This window comes from Simochromis diagramma, unplaced genomic scaffold (genome assembly GCF_900408965.1).
Source record: "Simochromis diagramma unplaced genomic scaffold, fSimDia1.1 OVJJ01000433.1, whole genome shotgun sequence".
NCBI lineage: Eukaryota > Metazoa > Chordata > Actinopteri > Cichliformes > Cichlidae > Simochromis > Simochromis diagramma.
The window spans coordinates 4,664,833-4,685,354 of NW_024387031.1; positions in this window are offsets into that span (position 1 = coordinate 4,664,833).

Sequence of the window (20,522 nt, forward strand, 5' to 3'; positions counted from 1 at the left end):
GTGCTGTCCTGAACAAAGGCGTATTTTCCCAACGTCAAAATCTCTGATTTTATAAAAGTGGGAAGACATTACAGCCTTCATCACACTTTTAAGAAAATAATCTGAACGAACTCAAATACGAGGACCTACGTTACCTTCATGAAGCAATTCAAATATACAGTAATGCCTTGTAACAGGATGTCTGTGATCCATTTACACTATCACACGTTTAAAGTCACCAACACAGCGTACCAGGCTGAAGCTGTGTTAGAGTAAAATTGTAGGTTATGAGGTGATTTCCAAACAGTTTGCAGTTCCTCATTTTACAGTGAGAGAGATTCACAAGTGAAAAACATTCAAGGTGCTTGCCAATGTTCCTGAAACAAGTGTGGTTTGTTTCCAGGAGAACATGGCTGCACAGCTTAGCTTAGCAAAGCTCCCCCTGAACAAACCACAAGACTATATATAATAATATTTTGTGGCAAACTCGTGCACTGCCATTAAAAAAAAATGAAAAAAATGAAATAGCAAAATTCTATGTGCTAACTTTTTTGTAGTTGTACGTTTATCCACCAGTCTCCACTGATGATGATGACATCATACCCTTGTTTCAGTGGAGGACATTTTATTTATTCTAAAATAGTTATTAGACTGTAAATCTATAAATTATTATTATTTATTATTTTTTTTTTTAAAAGCCCCATACACTGATGTTTTCACAGCTCACACCACTACAGTTGGATGAGAACGAGCATTTGAAGTCTAAAGTCAGAGAACCAGCAGGTCTAATTTTGCTTTCATGAGTTAGTTTGTTAATCACTTTTTTATTAAGCTGATGCACAAATAACAGCTGACTGAAGTAAATGTGATACTCTGTGTCCACATGAATACCTTGATAATTTATGTTAAAAAAAAGAAGACACAATTCACACAAGCAAAGAAATTTAAAAAAGTGAAAACTTTTATTTGGAGAGAACATTTTAAGAACCAACAAGGTTTATGAAATTTAAAAAAAAAAAAAACATGATTAAGTCATATACCTGCTATATATGCACTCATGCAGTCATCCATAGGTCAATAACTTTGTCATGAAGTGATGAACATAGGAACTGTGCTTAATATTTCTTGTATACCTCTTGTTTCAAAATGTGCAGCTTTTACTTTGAAGGCGACCTGTCGCTGTGTCTGGTTTGTCTTGCTCCTGTTCGCTGATGTCTCGGTGCACAGATCTACATCACACGCCCTCGTCCATATCCAAAGTGCCCATATGAAAAACAAAATGTACACATTATTTAGACAATATTTGCATCTGAAGAATAAATTCACATGTATAACCATCTATATTTGCTTAACGAGGTCAAGGAAAATAGGGAACACCCACAAATTGACGTTTCTCATTATACAACTTGAACAACTGCACATGAATTATACTTTTTACATTGCAGACTCCCTTCTGTGAACATTCACTGTACAAACCAAAGTCTAAAATAGTTTCCAGGAAGATTGCAAGGATTTAGGCTCTCAGTCACTGGATGTGCTTTTAGGAAAGCTGAAATGAGTCAGTCAATAAAACTGTGAAAAATAAATAGAAATGGGTTCGATGACACAAAAGAATTTAAAACAGCCATTAGCTTGTCACAAGAATGATGTTCATGTTCCTGCTGTTCACTTAGTTAAACACGAGCCTTGTTACATGTGTCGCTTCAGAACGGGGACAATGCCAAGCACAATTTCACATCGGCTGTCTTTATTTAACACTTTTTATACCTCTGCACAGCCACATCTGCAGACACATCTGTCCCTTCCCATAAACCTGCAGATGCTGAGTCTAAATGAAAGATTGATGGTCAGCCTGATGGAGGGGTTACATAAGGGTTCTGTGTTATGTACCTGGAGTAAATACTCCAGTCTGAAGATGATCATTGAGACCATGACTCTCTTCTTGCTTTCCAAAAGCATGAGAGTCTTTCATGTAGGCATAATAAAAGTAAACCTAACTGCCCATTTTAAGGTCTGTGGAGGGAAACAAAGCTTCTGGTTGCACAGATTTATAACATTTTAAATCACACTCTATGGCTGATTAGCTCAAATTAGCATGCCACTATATCTCTAAACAGTTCAAACAAATCCACCTCCAGCGCTTTAATTTAACAGGCCTGCTGTGTCATGTCATTCAACAGCTGTAAAAAACAGGATGTTTTGTGTGAAGTTGTGGGACAGATGAAAAGAACTATGGTGATAAAAAATATTAGACTTGTGGAGAGCTGAGACATCAAAGTCACGAACCAGGGCTAACTGAACTAGGACAGTGCGTTACGAGTGAAAATTGTGTTTGGTGGAAACTGAAAATGTAATGCAAGAGTACATCCGAGTTTCAGGTAAGTGCCAGTTTTTGTGCTGTCTCCCTCCCCTTGACTATGGCAGATGGACGCCCCTCTCAGACCCTGCTTCTGCTGGAGTTTTCCTGTTAAAAAGGGTGTTTTTCTTTCCCAGTATTGCCAAGTGCTTGCTCAGAGGGAATCTTTTTATTGTTGGGGTGTTCTCTGTATTGTCTTTAGCTTACAATACGAAGCATTTTGTGGCAGCTGCTGATTTAGTGCTATATAAATAAAACAAGACTGAATTAAAGTAATTTGAATTGCAAATTACTTTGCAAGTATTTTTTAATTTGGAAAAAACATTTTTTCCTGCAGACAGCAAAATCCCAAACCAAGCGTCAAAACATGGAAATGACATACAAAGGTTCAATCTATGATTTTTTTTTTCAAAATAAAGAGTTAAATCTAATCCCAGCTTTTGTGTCAATGTGGAAATTTGAACATCTATGGCCTCCTGCTGGGAAGGCTGTATTTTCTGATCAATATCAGCTGAAAGCAGAACCTCAGGAAATAGCCGACCTCTCTTTCCAAGTGTCCTTTCGTTGGACTTCCATTATTCCTTATTCTGTAGTCCACAAACTTTTGTCCAATTTAAAATAAATAACTTGCATTGGCTGATACCAATAAACTGCTAAAGTGATTTATTTTTTTGTCACATTATTAAGAAGTCCGGACTGATCAAACTTTCAGCTACACTTTGTAACCTATTTGTAGCCTAAATTCCCGGAGGACGACCTCGGTTTCTCCACGGGAAGAAAAAGCAGATTTTGCTGTCCCGGTTTCCCAGCGATGGAGAATGAACAGTTTCCACGGGTATACTTCCTCCCGTTCTCAGCATAAAACGTTTCCGGCTCCATCTTCAGAGTGACTTACAGCCTTTTCAGCGTCGCTCACCTGATGTTCCTAAGGAGTCGTAAACACCTCGCCTCGGTTTCTTCAGCGTTATTGGATTCCACTTCAGGAAATTGACTCGTGAATCCTCAAGTTGCAGAGTGTCATGCCCTAAAGTGAGACACCACCCAATCACATTTCAATAAAAACAAACCCTGTATGTGGCTGCTGTGCACGAGGAATATCAAACAGACTCGGAGGAAGGCACTTTGACACTGTGCTTATAGCGCTGTTGCATCGCATTACAGCAGTAAATTGAAATTCAGGGCAAAATGATTAAATTCATTGCCACACAATATTTCTGGGAACAACAAAAAGAAAATATTATCACAGCTTGTTTTGAGGAGGATGACACACTTGCAGCAGGTTGCTTTTCTCCCCCTTTTTTCCCCCACAGGTTTTTATCACTTTACCCTATTTCTCATCTTCTAGTTTATTTAGACTGTTTGTCTTCACTTGCCTCCTCCTCCTCCTTTTCTCCTCATCCATGCTTTCACTGTTGCACACTTCATGCATCTTATCCCCCACATTTAATTTCTCCCTTATTTTTATCCTGCTCTTCTATTTTCTTCTACTTTTTGGTGATTTATACTTTATTCTCACTTCTTTGTCACCTGTTGCCTTTCCTTCACTTGTGTCCTTCCAAACCTTATTGCCCCATCTGGCCTTTTAATTCCCTCAATTTTCTCTCTAATCTTTTTTTTTTTTTGCATTCTTTTCTTCCTTACCAAGTTTTTTCCTTTTTATCTCTTCTCTATTTTCCCTCGTCTTTATCGTTTGTTTTCCGTCTTTCCAGTCTTTCCTTCCGTCCCCTCTCTCTCACTGCATCAATGGTTTGTGTGTCCTTGCCTTCATCATTGTTTCCTGTTTGCTCCTTTATTTTTCTCCCCACTTTTGCCGTCCATCATATCTTCATTGCCATCTTAACCTTCTGTCTCTTTATCTTTCTGCTTATTCCTGCTTTTCAGCTTCTTTCAGCTCCTGTTTCCTTCATTCCTTCATTTTGACGGCTTTGTTGATTTTTTTCCTTCTTCCAGCCAAATCCCCCCGGAAACCTTTGTGTGTGTGTGTGTCTGTGTGTCTGTGTGTGTGTTCCTCGGAGGTAGTGCTGTCTCAAACCTGTTTCAGGGCCACTTTCTGTAGAAAAAGAAAAAGAGCCATCTTGCCAAGGAAGGTGTTTGTGAACAGACCAAAACAACTGCATGCTGGGCTCTCCAACAACTTCAGATTCAACATGTAGACACAAAAGCATCAGTGCAATCACCATCTTGTTTCTCAACATTGCTTTTGTGTTTTTGGTCTCACAGTTTAGTTTGTCTTCTATTTGCTTCCTCCTCTACCTGCACTCGTTCACCTTTCTGTTCTTGCCTTTTCTCTTCTTGTCTCTCAGATCCTCTTCATTTCTCCCATTGACCCCAGCTCATCTCTACGTGTGGTTCTGCTGAGGCAGGGGTGTAAAGCATACCTAGAATGGGAAGTAGATGATAACATAATAATGTAAGATAAAACCGTATTGATTCTCGGCAGTGAAAGCAGGTCGCAGCAGCAACCGCAGAGAACAGCAGGAAAATTAGAGGGAACAGAACAAATTGAATACACCAAAGCTTCAATTTAAAGGTGACAGGGGCACATTAAGATGACGATGATTATGATAGTTAAGGTTGGGTTCTCCAAAAGATTCTAAAATGAATTTTAAAAATCACAGTGGGCAGAAACATAAAGAGGCATCCTCTAAACACTCGAGAGCTGAGACTTCCACAATCAGCAGCCTCTCTCAGCCTGCTTCACACTCTAGTCTGAGCTGGAAGACGCAGAGGAGGCTAGAGAGGAGAAGTGGATGATGGTGTTACATTTTTGGGAAGCAATTTTTTTCCCCAAAAAAATGAAAGCAATAGGGGCCAACGGGACACAGAGAGTTTTGTGTAGTTCCCATGTAATGACTGTAATGAGGACGTGATGATGCAACCAAAGGCATCATAAAAGAGGAAAATAAGAGCTGAAGCTAAAGAAGCACATCATGGAATTAACCCTGAAACAATACGTTAGCATACATACAATTTAAAGCAGCAAAAATGCTCTGCAGGAACAAACAACACTTCCTGCCCCCAGCAAATAAAGCAGCATTTTTAATAGTTAATGTGGAAGCCGCTTTTATACTTCGCTTACAAGTTGCACACGCCCCTCCCGCATTGCAACTCTAAAATCCCTGGAAGCGTTTTCTTGGGTGTGTTAAACTAGTTTGCAGCACTGATTCAACAATGTAATCCCTCCATAGGCAAAAAAGAAAAGAAAAGAAAAGAAAGAAAAAAAAGAGACTCTACTGCTGTGTACACAGTGTTTTTCCAGGGGGGCGTCCCCTTCCTGATCAGCTGATTAAAGGAGAGAGAGAAATCTAATTGACTAATTTAACAGTCAAAACTGCATGCGATTTAATAGATGAGGTTAGACATTATAATTAGTTTGCTAAGTGTGGGTATTATTGTCATGGTTTCTGTGGGTTGGAGGGTTTTCTCCATTTTTCCTTTCTCTGTTTCCCCGAAGTCTCAGGTGGAGCAGTGGACCGGGCTCTCTCGCTGGCCCACCCTGTGGGCGGTGCTGATGCTGCCGGGATTCAGACGAACTCCACTAATTAAGGTTTGCAGTATTTAAGGGCCTACTGGCACTCCAATGTTTGCCAGATTATTGCTACCTATCAGGTGATAATCAAGGTAACCGTTTTTTTCTTGGTGATCCTGCTTTATTCTCATTTTCCAGTAAAGGTTTCGATGGCTGAAGACAGATGCCTCCATTTCTCAAAATTGCTCCGCCTCACTTACCTGCTCAACTCGAGCTAGTCGCGCTTCATTTGGTAGGAAACGGTTTTGCTGACATCCTTGTTCTCCACCGCTCCTTCACTCCTCACCTGCACACTTCCACCACGTTTACGCTGAAGGAAAACCAAGTAAGAACTCAAATTCCTAAAATAAAGACTGTCAACATGGTCTTTTTTTCCACACTCACCTGGACCTCTTTTAACGCTGTTCTCCCGTCCAACAGAAAACCCTACCTCGTTCCAGTCAAGCAGCACTTCTCTGAGTCAGTTATTCCTGCCTTTAATTAATTCCTTGGTGTTTCCTTTTGTAATAAAGATCATTTAACCGCCAGTTGCTCCTGAGTCCTTATTTAACGTCCATTATGACAATCACTTGCAGTGCTAGCACCAGCAGACTTCTTTCCTGTGCAAAATGTAGTTACATATTGCTTCAGTTTATTCTGACACAGCTGCCATACAACCAGTCAATATCAAGGTCAAAGTGCTGCTGAACTGTGCAGGTTCTCTCAGGTTCTTACAGAATACCTTGTTCTGTAAAACTTCCTGCCACAGAGAGGTGCTGCCTTCTGGCTGTTAAGTGGCATTAGCCTATGAGCAGAGTCCCATTGTGAAGCCTTGCATTTTTTGTTGCCATCTCAGTATTTTAAAAGCAGATCTGAACAAGAAACAACTTTAACTTAGAAAATGATCATTGACATACGACCTGAAGGTGGGTAAGGGAGCAAAAAGGGCATTTCTAAAATGTGGTTTTAAACACTTAAAAAAAAGGACAATTCTTGGTGAAGATTTTACCGTCTAACATAAGAACACATTGTCCTCCTACTGTTGGGTCATTGAATTGAATGTACAGGCTACATTCTTCTCAAATTAATTCTTATAAATATGAATCAGCAGTGCAAAAATTGGGTTTTATAAAATATGTTGTGACAGATGTTCAGATGTTAAGTTTCTTACAAAAGTACTTCAGTGGTAAATCAGTGGCTCGCTGCCACGTTCCCTCACTGCTGTCACTCATTCTCGATTAACAAGAAACAATTTTACGATATATTATAATAAGACGCAAGCGTCTGAGTCACTCTTTTCGTTGGGCATACTGTGGAGGAATCACCAAACGCGAATGTGGTGCAATTACAAAGTTAAACACTCGTGAAGGCACTTTTGCACTTTATCTCTGGTCGGTAGTAAAGCTGGAGAGAGGCTGATCCCTGCTAAAAAAATTAATATTTGCCTTGGATAAAGAGCTCATTGTGATGTTGTTCCTCTAATGGAGAGAGCATACAGCCGGTTTATTTTGATTACGTCTCCCACTGCATTTGATTAATTTAATTACACTGCATTTAGTGGCATTATGTACTGCTGCACGATGTCACTATAATTATATCAATAAAACAGTTTTGGGTCAGGTTTAATGAATTTTTGCCATTTTCTTTGCAAAGCGCTCCACTTCAGAGTGCATTATTGTCTTTCTTAACCACGTAGAATGACCGATAACATGCTAGAATTAAAACAACGCTGATAAGCTTCTCTGAGAATTTTTAAGGCTAGAGGGGTTGCATTTGATTTTCTGTTGGAGTCGTGTTTCTTCTTCTGACAGAGGCGGCTTCCGTAGCCAAGCATCTAAACAAACCAGCGCTCGCTCCCCCTCTGAAAGCATGTCCTTTCTTTGGTGTAAATGTTGCATGTGTATGTGTGAATTAAACCAGAGCCTTATCAGAGCGCTCGCAGCCACAAGTGTTCCCATTGAAATGCAAGGCGCGATGTTTAATCATTATAAGCGAGATCTGCGGTGGCCGGGCTAATCTCCATTTTAACATTTCACACAGCGCCTGCAGTTATGTGCCTTTTTTCCTTCCCTTCTCTCCGTCAAAATGACGAACAATAGCTCCTTTCTGCGTGGCGGTGAAGTGGCGGCAGAGTAGGAGGCAAAGAGCCGGACGGCAGCGTTAACAGCAGCTAACAAACTTGACCTCGGCGGGTTCATGCAAATTCACAGTTAGAGGGAATAATGGCTGCTCTTACTAAAAACACGACCCTCACTTGAACCTGCACCATCCTGCAGAGGAAGAAGAGCCACTGTAGATGCACTTCAAGTTGTTTAAAGGGACCAAGATCACCCTCGGGATCATTATGCATTACAAAGAGCCATTTACATTAATGCATTAATTATGGTTTTATGCATTTTATGGGACATAATGAGATGGCGGGAAGATTTCTTCTCCCACTGGTCAAGCAGCTGAATTGTTACCTGAGATAACTGAGAGGCTTTTGTTTTTAATGCACAGGACACTACTTGCTTATTATTTCTGTCTGAAACAGGAGAGCAGCTGATGATGGGAGCTAAAATTTGTACAAAGTTTTGTTTTTAATTGGTAAAATATAACTACCTCTACCTGCTCCAGGTCTGTCACAAGTCCCACACCCACCCACCTGACATCACTGGGAGTGTGCTGGTAGAGCATTGAACTATATTGTATAAATAACACTGAAATTAAATGAATTAACTGAACTACAGAGCTACAAGCATGAACATGTTCTCCTTCTCAGATCTGAAAAAATAACTGTCTCCCCACAAAAATCACACAAAAGATGTATTTAACCAAAGTGAGCTGAACCTTTCTGACTGTGGTTTTCTCTTTCATCGTGATAATATTTACCATGTGTATCTTTGTTGGTGTGATTTCCTGTGTTTGTGTCGTTCCAGGCCTTTCCGATTGCTTATCCCTCATTAGATTAACCTTTGCTGCAGTTTGTGTGCTGACTCTCTTTGTTTGTTTGTACTTTAGTGATCTTGTATCAGCTTTAGTCGAGTGAAGCCGACTTCTCCCCTCGTGTTGCTGCATTTGGACCCTCTTTTGAAGTGAAAACATTAGATTGAAAAGAGTTGAGAATCATTCACATTCACATTCATGCTCTGAAATAAACCCAGCAATAATTACAAGACTATATAATTTTCCTTTATGACGGAAAGTGTGTGTTCCTTGAGGTCATGATAGCTAGAGGAAGTGGACAAGCTCTACCATGCTACCAGGTGCATGCTTCTGCAGTTCGGACAGTACCAGCCCTCCTTCCTCCTCGGTCTCCCTTCCTCCCTTGTGTCTCTGATGTCCGCGGCCTCTCTCCATCACTGTCGGCCCCAGGGCAGGCCGCTGAGGAGCCTGCTGAGGAGCGAAAACAGAGGAGGGGTGAAGAACTGGAAGGAGGGATGGATGGATGAATGGATGGAAGGGGTGAGGGGGTGGGGCTCCCCTCAGGGCCTCCAGAGGCAGCACTTGTATCAATCACTCGACGGGAGGAGAGGGTGATTCTGACGGATAATATCCCCCAGCGCAGTGCCTCCTCCCTCGCACTCCCCTTCACTCCCACTGACCCTGCATGGGTGAACTTCCCTCCTTTCCCGGTTCTGTCTATCCATTCAGTCCATTTTTCTCTCTTCCATTGCTGCAGTGATGCACTGAACGCCGCCCTTCCTCCTGCTACTCCTCAGACAAACCTTTCCTCCTTCCTCTAGCTCGTACCCCCCCCGAGTCCTTTTCCTTTAGTTTTTCCTCTCCTTCATTCTCACTCCCTCATTTTAGTTTTCTCCTCTCCTCGGTTCTTTATCTTGCTGTCAAACTCCTTATTTGATTGATTATATTTGGCATCCTTCTCTGGCCTTATTTTCATTCATAATATATACTGTTCAGCATACCCAGTGCCTCCCACTCTCTTCCATCTATGTCTCTCAGCTCCGAGCATATTGATTCTTACAAAAAGAGATCTCACCAATGTAAAATGTAATGTTGCAAAATACAGTGGCTTTCATTCATTCCTCTATATGTTATAGTTGAATAAATATGCCTTTAGTTTGATTTATTTGAATAGAAACTTTACTTTGCTCTTATATTTCTGCACATTTTCTTTCATGTTGACATCTGGCATGAAAAAAGTTTGGACAGAGGAGTTTTTCACAGCTTCAGATACACCTTTACAACATTAGCTCACGCTTTGGGGTTACACATTAAAAAAAACATTCTGGCTAACATTAGGCTCAGGAAGGGGCAAATAAAGATACGTCCTAAAGCTGAGGTTTCTTCCTGTTAAAAGGGAGTTTTTCTTTCCTGCTGTTGCCAAATGCTGGCACATAGGGGCCATCTGATTGTTGGAGTTTCTTTCTTTACCTTACAATGAAAAGTGCTTTGAAGTGTCTGTTGTTGTTCAAGCTAGTTAAATAAATCTGAATTGAAATGAATTGGCCATGGAGGAGCTGATTACCAGTGTTGACGTCATTACTAAAGAAAAGTAATGTATTACACATCACTTGTTGCTGTTCTTAAAAGTAATGCAGTACGTTAATGCTAATTATTCACTGAAGAAAGTGTTATTACTTTCTTGTTACTCTGTCACCAGCTAACAATAAACCTCAGCCTACAGCCCCACACATCAACACAAATCCCAATCCTAATGAGGACTCACGTACGATATTGTTTTAGTGGGTTTTTTTTATATAAAAACAAAGCAAAGACCAAATCTAGCACAGACACTTTAAAGCATCGACAGAGTTATTCCACTTCAGAAACACAAACAGGTAGAAACAGAGGCTACAAGCCTGAACGCTCATCACTGAAAATCAGGGTCCGACTGATTATCAATCTGGGTACTGGGCTAGCTTTGCATTAGCATGCTCTCTGTGTAGGTAGCTTTTAAAAGTTGAAAGTGTGTTAGCAGTATAATGTGGTTGTTTCTTTGCTTGATGCAGTTTCCACTTTACAACAACACTCTTGTCCTTCATCTCCACCCCTCTAAACCTGTGTGGCTATACTTCCCCCCTCCAGCACATGAGCTGAAATCAGCTGACTGTAGCGCATGTGCATTGATGTTTTGTTTCTTGGGTTTGTTTTTTCCTGGCATGTAGATAACTGAAGAGTATTCAAAGATTAGAGCAGGTTAAACTGGGCAGCTGCAGTATTGTGGTATTTAGTATTTTGGATGGTGCAGAACAGACTGGTGAGTAGTTAGCAAACCAATGCAAACCAATTCAGAAAAGTTTACCGGGTGCAGTTTTCATTTGCCTTGATGGCTAAAATAAAATCTGTCCAAGTAAGTGAATAGAGGTGTTTGAAGGTGGCCCCTGGTTCGAGACAGATCTATGGTTGGCTGAGATTTGCATATCAGCTGATGATGTTATTTGTTATGAAAATTCCACCTTTATAATGTAAAATGTCTGAAATGTCCAACAGCAGAAAACCTTAGAAACAGCACTGGTCAGCTGATCGCAGCAAAAGGAAATCACAGCATCCATAAAGAAAGAATTTTTAATTATTTATTCTTTAAGTACCAGCTCCTGTGTTGCCAAATATTTAAGTACATAATCTTCCATCTAGTGCATTGACCTGCTCTGTTTGTGATTACATAGAAAGAGGTTCAGTCCAGTAATTAAAGAAAAGAAACACTACCCCCGGTGGACAGGGACTCACTGCTCCATCTTCATTTTTGATGTAAGACCTGACTTTCAGACACAGCAGCAGGGCAGGGCGCTATCTTTTCTTTGGAGCTCGACAGTAACAAAGAATAATGTTGATTACTGTGCAGTTAGTCTGATTTGTTCTTAAATGGATTTGATTTCATGGATATTTGCTGAAGCTATAGGTCAACAAAATATCACAGGGAGCTGCTCGTTAGAAATTATTCACGGTCCAAGGTTTTGACATTTCTCTTCAAACATGGACTTCCAGAGAATTTGAGACTCGTTTCTCCTCGTTTTAATGATGAAACCCACCAGATTAGATGTATCCTCTGTGGCTGTCATTTTATTTATGTGTGTGTGTGTGTGTGTGTGTGTGTGTGTGTGCGTCTGTTTGTGTGCGTATGTGTGGAGGAGGGCTTTGACTAACTGAGACAGTGTTTGTCTGCAGTAAGGCCCGACATTTTCTTGCAAAAGGAGACAATGAACCTTCATTATATTCATCTCTGCACTCTGTGTGTTCCTCTTCAGTCCCTGACACTGAAGGAAGAATTGCATTTTTCTCTTCTGATCTCTAAGGTAGGAGAAAAACGGGGAAAAACCTCTCACAGGTGCTGTAGCTCTTGTTCCAAGGCTAAAGGCCCACACCAGCAGATTTATGTACAGTTTAGTCCTTTAACTATAAAATAAAAAGATGTTCAGTCTGTTTAGTTTGATTCTTAAGCTTTCTCACAGCAACAGGCAGCACTTCATGTATCTCTTGCTAAAAGTGATAAATCATCCGGCTTCAGAAATAGGAGACTTTTTGCTCAGCAGATGTTGAGGTTGTGTTGATGGGACATTATGCAGATTTAAATGGAAATATGCAGGTGGAGGAAACAAAAGCTCAAATCTTTTCAGGCTTTAGTTGACATTTTAATAAAAATGGTCTCATCCACAGTTTCCTCACTGAGGACTGTAACATACACTGAGTAAAACAGGAACCCCACTAAATGTGGTGGAAGCTGTATTATACTTCCACATGTCCAAGGGAGGCCAGACTGAGATGGGCCATCTGATGGCACAAAAGGCTAACGTCATACAAAATCAAATCATAGAGTATGATCAGTGCCATTGAACAGAAATTAGCCATTTAATAAACTAAATGACTAAAGCAACTTAAAGCTAACTCTGTTAGTCAAAAACAAAACTCACACGAAGTTTCATATGGAGAGAAAGAAAAATGATTGTGGAATTTTCCAGCGTGGAAAATGATGTAAGCTAGCACAGTAGCTAGCTACTAGTGCTAAACTTCAGCTGCTTCTTCCTGTTTGTGACGTCTTTCTGACAATGACTGATGCTCACTGAGCCCCTAGAGGACTTATTCACCATTTCAAATTCAAATTCAAATTTTATTTGTCACACACACACAACCATACACAGTATGACATGGGGGTGAAATGCTTGTAGCTGTACAATGCCCGACCATTAAATGACAGAAAAAAAGTTTTGCAGTATTTACAATTTACAGGTTACTACAAAATTTACAAATTAACTTAGAAATTTACAGTAAAAAATGTGCAAATAGCAGAAAGAGATTATAAAGATTATAAATGATAAGAATTATAGGATTATAGGAAATGTGTGGTGGTGCGTGTGGTGATGTGATGTGTGTGAGAGTACAGTCGTATAGTGATGTGTGTGGGAGAGTCCAGTCCTACACCTGGTTCAGGGCCCGAATAGCCTGGGGGAAGAAGCTCCTCCTCCTTCTCTCTGTTTTGGCCTTAAGGGAGCGGAAGCGCTTCCCAGACCTCAACAGTGAGAAGAGTCCATTGTTGGGATGGGAGAGGTCCATCATACTCTTCCTAGCTTTGGACTTGCACCGCTTGGTGCAGATGGACAGCAGGTCAGGGAGCTCTGATTGAATGATGCGTTCCGCTGAGCGCACCACTCTTTGCAGATCTCGTCTGTCCTGCTTGGTGCTGTTCCCAAACCAGGTGCAGATGTTTGCCGTCAGGACACTCTCGATGGTGCAGGAGTAGAAGTTCTTGAGCACCTTCAGTGGCAGATGGAAGTCTCTAAGTCTTCTGAGGAAGAAGAGACGCTGACGGGCTTTCTTAACCAGGGTGTTGATGTGGCAGGACCATGACAGGTCCTGAGTGATGTGGACACCCACTCTCTCCACTGGCGTGCCACTGATGATGAGGGGTTTGTAATTCCTTGCCTGCTTTGTAGTGAAGTCCACGATCAGCTCCTTAGTCTTGCTGATGTTTAGGAGGAAGTTATTCTCCTGGCACCAGGTCTCCAGGTTCCTAATCTCCTCCAGGTAGGCCGTCTCGATGTTGTCGGAGATCAGGCCTACAACAACTGTGTTGTTAGCAAACTTGACAATGGAGGTGGTGTCTGATGTGGCTACACAGTCATAAGTGTACAGTGAGTACAGCAGGGGGCTTAAAACACAGCCCTGAGGCACTCCAGTGCTGAGTGAGATGGAGGGGGAGACTTGTTTTCCCACCCTCACTGATTGGGGTCTGTCTGTGAGGAAGTTGAGGATCCACTGACACAGTGATGAGCTGAGTCCTAGATCCGTCAACTTGGTGAAAAGCTTAGAGGGAATTATTGTGTTGAATGCTGAACTGTAGTCCACGAACAGCATCCTAACATAATTCCCTCTGCCAGTGTCCAGGTGACTCAGGGATGTGTGGAGCAGGTGAGATATGGAATCGTCTGTGGAACGATTAGTCCGGTAAGCAAACTGAAGTGAGTCGATGGTGGCAGGAAGTGAAGAAGTGATGTGATCTCTCATCAGTCTTTCAAAACACTTCATCACAATTGAAGTCAGTGCTACTGGACGGTAGTCATTGTGGCAAGCGGGCTGTTGTTTCTTTGGAACAGGAACAATAATGGACTGTCTCTTCTCTTTATTATAAAAGAGAAAATGACCTTCCTCTTCAAATACGGTGACTGAAATGCTCACATACCGAAATTCCCCACTTATGACACATTGATACAGACGAAGCTTGAAAACGCAATGATGAGGCAACACCTGGCAGTGACTAAAATCTCCCTCTGAAATCTGCAGCTGTGATCCTTTGCGCTCCTGTCGTGATACTATTATGCACTTAGTGTGTGTGGCACTGGAAGAGGTGACAACTTCATTTTGCTGAGCATTCCTGTATTGCAAAATGACAGACAGCCAAGTCCCTAATGAACAAACATATCAGTCAAACATCAAGAGACACCCAAAGACGAACCGAGCGTTTGGTGACAGGAAAAACGATCCATCCTTTATTTTGTTAGAAAGTGTTGATTTTGTAATTCCTGACGATTCTCTGGCACAAAACGTCTCCAGAGAATTTCAGTAAACAGAAAAGTAGAAAAAGAGAAATGTTGCTGGTCTGAAGGGAAGAGATTTACAACCCAAACTGTTTGGGCCCATCTAATCTCCGTGCTTTCTTCTTTCCTTGGGAGGTGAAGCCAGCCGCTGCGGTTTAGAGCAAGACGTCGGTGCGGTGGAGTTTGGTAAAGAACATCGAGCGAGAAACAAAAAGACGACAAAGAAGAAAACAAAACCACAAACAAGTTACATGTGCGGAGCATTGATTTCTGTTTGAGTGCCAGCATTTCTTCAGAATTGCAGCACGATGAGAATACACACATACACACACACACACGCACACACACCCTGTATACTCAGGAGAATCTGCAATCTGTGCCATTTTCTCCTGTAGTGAATTATCCGTATTCCCCGTGACAGCCGAGGGCGGCGGCAAAATTTACCTTCACATCCACATCTGAGCACCTCGGCTGCCAAGCCGCCCGCCAAGCCTGGAAATCTGCTCTAATAAGCAGAGCTGGCTGTTGAGGCACTACTCAGTAAATATTACTCAGTAAATATTGTGCTTACCAATCAAAAACGTCACCAGTTCAATATGACTCCCTCTAAATATCAGATTGGAGGCTGAGTTATAGAGCTGCATGGCCTTATTCATTCTGCTCATAATTAGTCATTCTTCTCTCACATCCACCCGACGAGCCGATTTCCGTGACTGGAAGTTTCTTCTCTGCTGTGATGAAAAATCTTTGGAAAGTTTCTTTATCTGTGGTGGGAATACCCCCCATCCCAGATCTCCCAGCAGTTCATCTTTTAAAACATGCAGCCTGAACTGGATCTGATTACATGTTTTTCCTTTGGACTTGTCAGATTTCCCATTTTCAGCTCCTTAGTTATTTGTTTCAGCAATAATCTACATTTTTCACGTGGCAGTGAACGTGTCCTACCAGCAAGGACTGTGTGTGTCTGGAGCCTGACGTCTCATTCCTCTGTGAATGGACTGGGCGATGCATTCTTCCATTAACATGAACATAAACACACAGTAGACTTTATTTTGACTCACTCTCAAATATACCATCCTGCTGCCACAAATACTCACTAGAGCAAGTATTTAGCTGTTTTTTGTTTGTTTTTTTAAATCCCTGACATATTTAGAAGTTCAAGATTTCTCAGTATGCTTAGGCTTACTAGAATAGACTTAAGACATCCAAATCATGTCTGATTTTTTTCTCGTTAATGAATCCCAAATATTTCTGGGGACGTGTGGGGTGAGACTCACAACAATCTGTATGCACCTGCAAATATTTTACCCCCAAAGTTGGCACTAAAGAGATGGAACCATCATATGAAGGCAGCGACTATCCAAGCTGCTCATGCTGCAAACAAATACATACAATAAAATATGATGCAGAGTTTAATTTTTTTTTTCAGGGTTTGATCCAATTTTATTTATATAGCAGCACTTCAGAAGAGTCAGTTTTCAGGCACTTTGTAAAGACAAAACTCCAAAAAACAGATGATCCTGGATGAGCAGCAAGTGACTGTAGGAAGGAAAAACTTCCTTTTAACAGGAAGAAAGCTCTATCAAAGCCACGATCATGGATCAATCCATTTTCTATAACCTGTTAAAGGAGAACCAATTTTAATGCAGCAGTGGCATGTGAACACATGATGTATGAAAAAAGATGGTATATATGTATATGTGCTCCTAAACTTGTATATATCAGCAGTCTTTAGAAGTCTTTAAAAGAGAGCACTATAGAGAGAGAACCACACAGCAGAGCCACAAAGCATAGAAAAAGGACAATGACGAATTTTAAGTAGCAGCCATGGCAGGGAGGCCCTGGAAGGGTCAATGCGTTTTTACAAGGACACACTATGACACTGCAGCAGGAGCTGGAGGCACAGAGCCATGAAAAAGTGGGTCCACTTGTTGCTGAAGCACCTGCAGGAGTTGACGAGCCGACGGGGTAGATGCACCAGGGCCCTACAGTGTGCAGTGGCAGGCAGGCAGCTGCTGCCAGGAGGGATGGGACCTCTTCCTTTAGAGGAGGAATTTCAGGATGTGTTGTTTTTAGAGCTGCTGGTTGTACCGAATTCTCATTTAGGTCACAACTGGGTCATATTTGATTTTTTTTTTTTTTAAGTTGGTTCTTATGTATTTTTTTCTATTTAAACTTACTTTTAATTAATGTTTTGTTTTTTACTGTAAATACATGAATGACTTTGAATGACTGATTTGAGTGTGTTACCCCTCTTTAACTGCTCTGCACCTGTGCACTCACTACACCCCACAGCCCACATTACACTGCTCATTATTTCCATTAATGGGCATTTTGTGCTGTTTTGCAGTTTTGAGGGAGTCTGGCAGAACAGATTTGGGGCGGTACCTGTTTCAGGTGACACACCCAGTTTGTTTCAAGCATCTTCATGATCACACTTTGGTTTTGTGTGTGTGTGCGTCAGACATTGCTTGTTTAAAAAGTGACCTCTGGTAAAATATCGAATAAATACCTGCCTATTATGCAGCAGGTGAGGGAGTTTTTCTGTGAGAGTTCCTGGAGGGTGCAGTTTTCATTTCACACCTGCTGACTGACGGCACTCTCACCTGGCTAAAATGCTCTGATTTCTTGCCGTCGTCTCAGCAGCTCTCCTCTCCCTCAGACTGTTTGTTCTGTCTGTGTGAAGCCTCTGTAACGAGCGCAGTGGCTATTAGCCAAATGGCTGTAATATTACTCCCCTCAGACTCCGCAGTCACTTTGCTCCTCATGTTGGCAATCTGTCTGAATGTGTTCTCTGTTATTGTCTCTCCTCTCCTCCGCCAGCAGACGTTATTAGAAGGCCTTTTTTCCCCTCTGTTTTTGCATAACAGGCGAAAGCCGACACGCTAATGTGCTCCTGCTGCTGCTCGGAGCGGCAGTGAGACGATGAGAGCCGGCAGGTAAAAACGTCTTGTCCCAAACATCCAGGACAACGAGCTCAAATGTTTCTCACAAATATGATGGAGTGACGACCGTTTTTGTAGACTATACATACAATATACAAATGAGAAAACACTATTCATTCAGTATCATCAGTCTCAAAAGCTCTACACAGGATGGGTTTAAGACATCTCATACCACAGTCGGTGGTGATGTGACACTTATGTAAAAGCACATGAGCCTCATTAAATCTTTTTTTTTTGTGACGTTTTAAGCAACACAACAAAAAATAAATCATGTCTCATAAGTGTTGCTGTGATCCAGGTTATTTTGTGTGTTTACTACTCCAGTAGTTTCCATTTGAGCATGGATGAATAGATGAAGCATCTACAGCACTTTAATTTGATCAGAAGCAAATCATCACTAAAGCTTCTTAGGATGGCTTTTCATCATCAGCTGCTCCAACAGCAGATCAATGTCAACGTTGTTCAAGAGTCCCAGAAATCTTCTGGCTTCCCTGGGTGGAAGTTCGTATTTGTGGATGTGTGGGAGCTTCAAAAAAAGAAAACTTGCTGTTTTCAACTGGTTTAACTTCTTTTCAGATCACTCATTGTAGATGTTTTGACCTTCATGTACTCAAAGCTGAAACATCCTGATGCAAAGTGTCATGGTCCCTGTGCCAGCCCTGCTAGGCTTCATGTGTTTTTGTTTTGTTTTCATTTCCCCTCCCTCCTGCTCCTGCAGCACTCGGCCGGGGCGGAGCTCTCTTCGGGTTCCTTCCCTTGGCATGCGCACCTGCCGCTAATCAATCACCTGTAGCTTATCACCACTGTCGGACCCTACTGAAAGGCAGCAGCTCAGAGCCTCTCGTCGCTGGAATATTGAATCACCACGTTAGTGAGAATCCCAGCTTGTAGATTAGTGAATTGTGTCACGCATCGTTAGTGATTGCTTTCCTTCCTGTCTCCAGATCCCCGGTCCCTTCCTGTTTCTGGTGAATTGAGCGTGAGTGAGCTGAGAGCGAGAGCAGAGTGTGAGGAGCGGCTGAGACCCTGTGTGTTTGGAGCATCCATCCCTTTCCTCTTCTACCCGCGGACCCGTGGAAGCCCTTCCCCAATCCCTCACTTTTGTAAATAGCACCTGATGTATAATAAAACGAAAAGACTGAACGCAACCCGCTGCCTGCGCTTGAGTCCAAGCCGCTAGCCCCGACACAAAGTTAATTTAAACAACTTGTTTTCTCGGGAAGTTGGTGCATCTCCATCAAAGCTGAGGAGGCTCAGCTGGGTTGAACACTCCACAGAAGGTCAGGAGGATGTGGGAATGTGACAGCAACAATCCCAGTGTGTTTAACTGTTGCTAAATACTTTCATGGGAAAAGGGGGCTGGGAAGTGAAAGAGACTGCTAAACCACTATTTTAAAAAAAACAGTACAAGAAAACATTGAAGCTACTACCAAAAAAACAATAAAAAGGAAAAAAGGGGGGGGGAGTCAAATAAACAGCCCACACACTCTCCAGACAAAGGCACTCTGCTCCAGCTCCTCTCCCTCAGCTGAAATACTCAGAGGGTGGACTGCTGAGTGGAGTCAGCTGCTCTCTGGCTCCACAGGAACACGGGTGGTACCTGAGAGTGGGTGGAGGGCAACGCCACAGGGCACAACTACAGCAGGCGCCTCAGGCTATAACAAGCACTAAAACTACAGTACATGTAAAAATGTATTGCCTAGATTTATAGATGTGTGATGCTTATTGTGTCTCAGACCCTCACGTAACACCTGATATTTATGTTTACCTGAATATCTCTGCAAGCAGCCAGAAGACCCAGCACATCTAGCTGCAGGCTGCAGGGTGAGGTTGGGGCGCAGCCCCCAGCAGCTGTAGGCAGGTGTTGCACCCGTGAACACAATCTGACCATCCTCAGAGCCAGACATCAGACACGAATCAGATGGTGAAGCACACACTGTAAAAGAAGAGGGGCAGATCTGACACGGTCATGAACCATCAGATGTGAGACCACAGCAAACAGGAAAATCGGATTTTACAGTTTTCTCGTGTGAGCTTATTACAGACGTGAACCTGCAACAGTTTCTCGACTGCAGATGAGACGGGAGGTAAAGTATGTGCCGACTGGCAGCTAAAGTTCAAAGATGCACCGAAACTTTTCTCTCTTCTGGTGCTTTGAAATCTTTTGTGAGGAGCACGAGAGATGAAGAGCCCTGGGTGACACACACACGCACACACAGCAAACAGTACAGCTCATATTGTTTCATATCAGTAGAGAGCAGAAAACTAATTTCTTGTCTTTCCCCCTCCAACAGTTATTGGATGAATTCTCTGTGAGGAATTCTGCTAAAGCCTCCGACTCATCTAACTCAAAAAAAAAAGAAAAAAAAAAACTAGGATGCTTCAGCTCTGCTGTTTGTGTCTGTGTGCCTCTTTGACACACTTCCATTTTTTTACGAAACAGAAGACACTGTAGAAAGAGATTTTAACATACGAAGACTCTTTTTAAAAAGTACAATATTTTCTATACACAAGGGAGATTTTGGAAATGACAGATTTTATAGAATTTGGGACATTTTATAAAAGAAAATGAGGACAATTAAAGAGACACAAAGTCCACGGTTGGGAAAATTAAGATACTAACTGAAAAAGCTGCACCTTCGTCCCACTTTGCGGTTAATTCTGTTCATTCTGTGCTCTTCTTATCACTCACACATTTTGGTTTATAGACTTTTCTATTCTGTAAATAATATCAATGTAAAAAAGAGCTCCCAGATTCCACT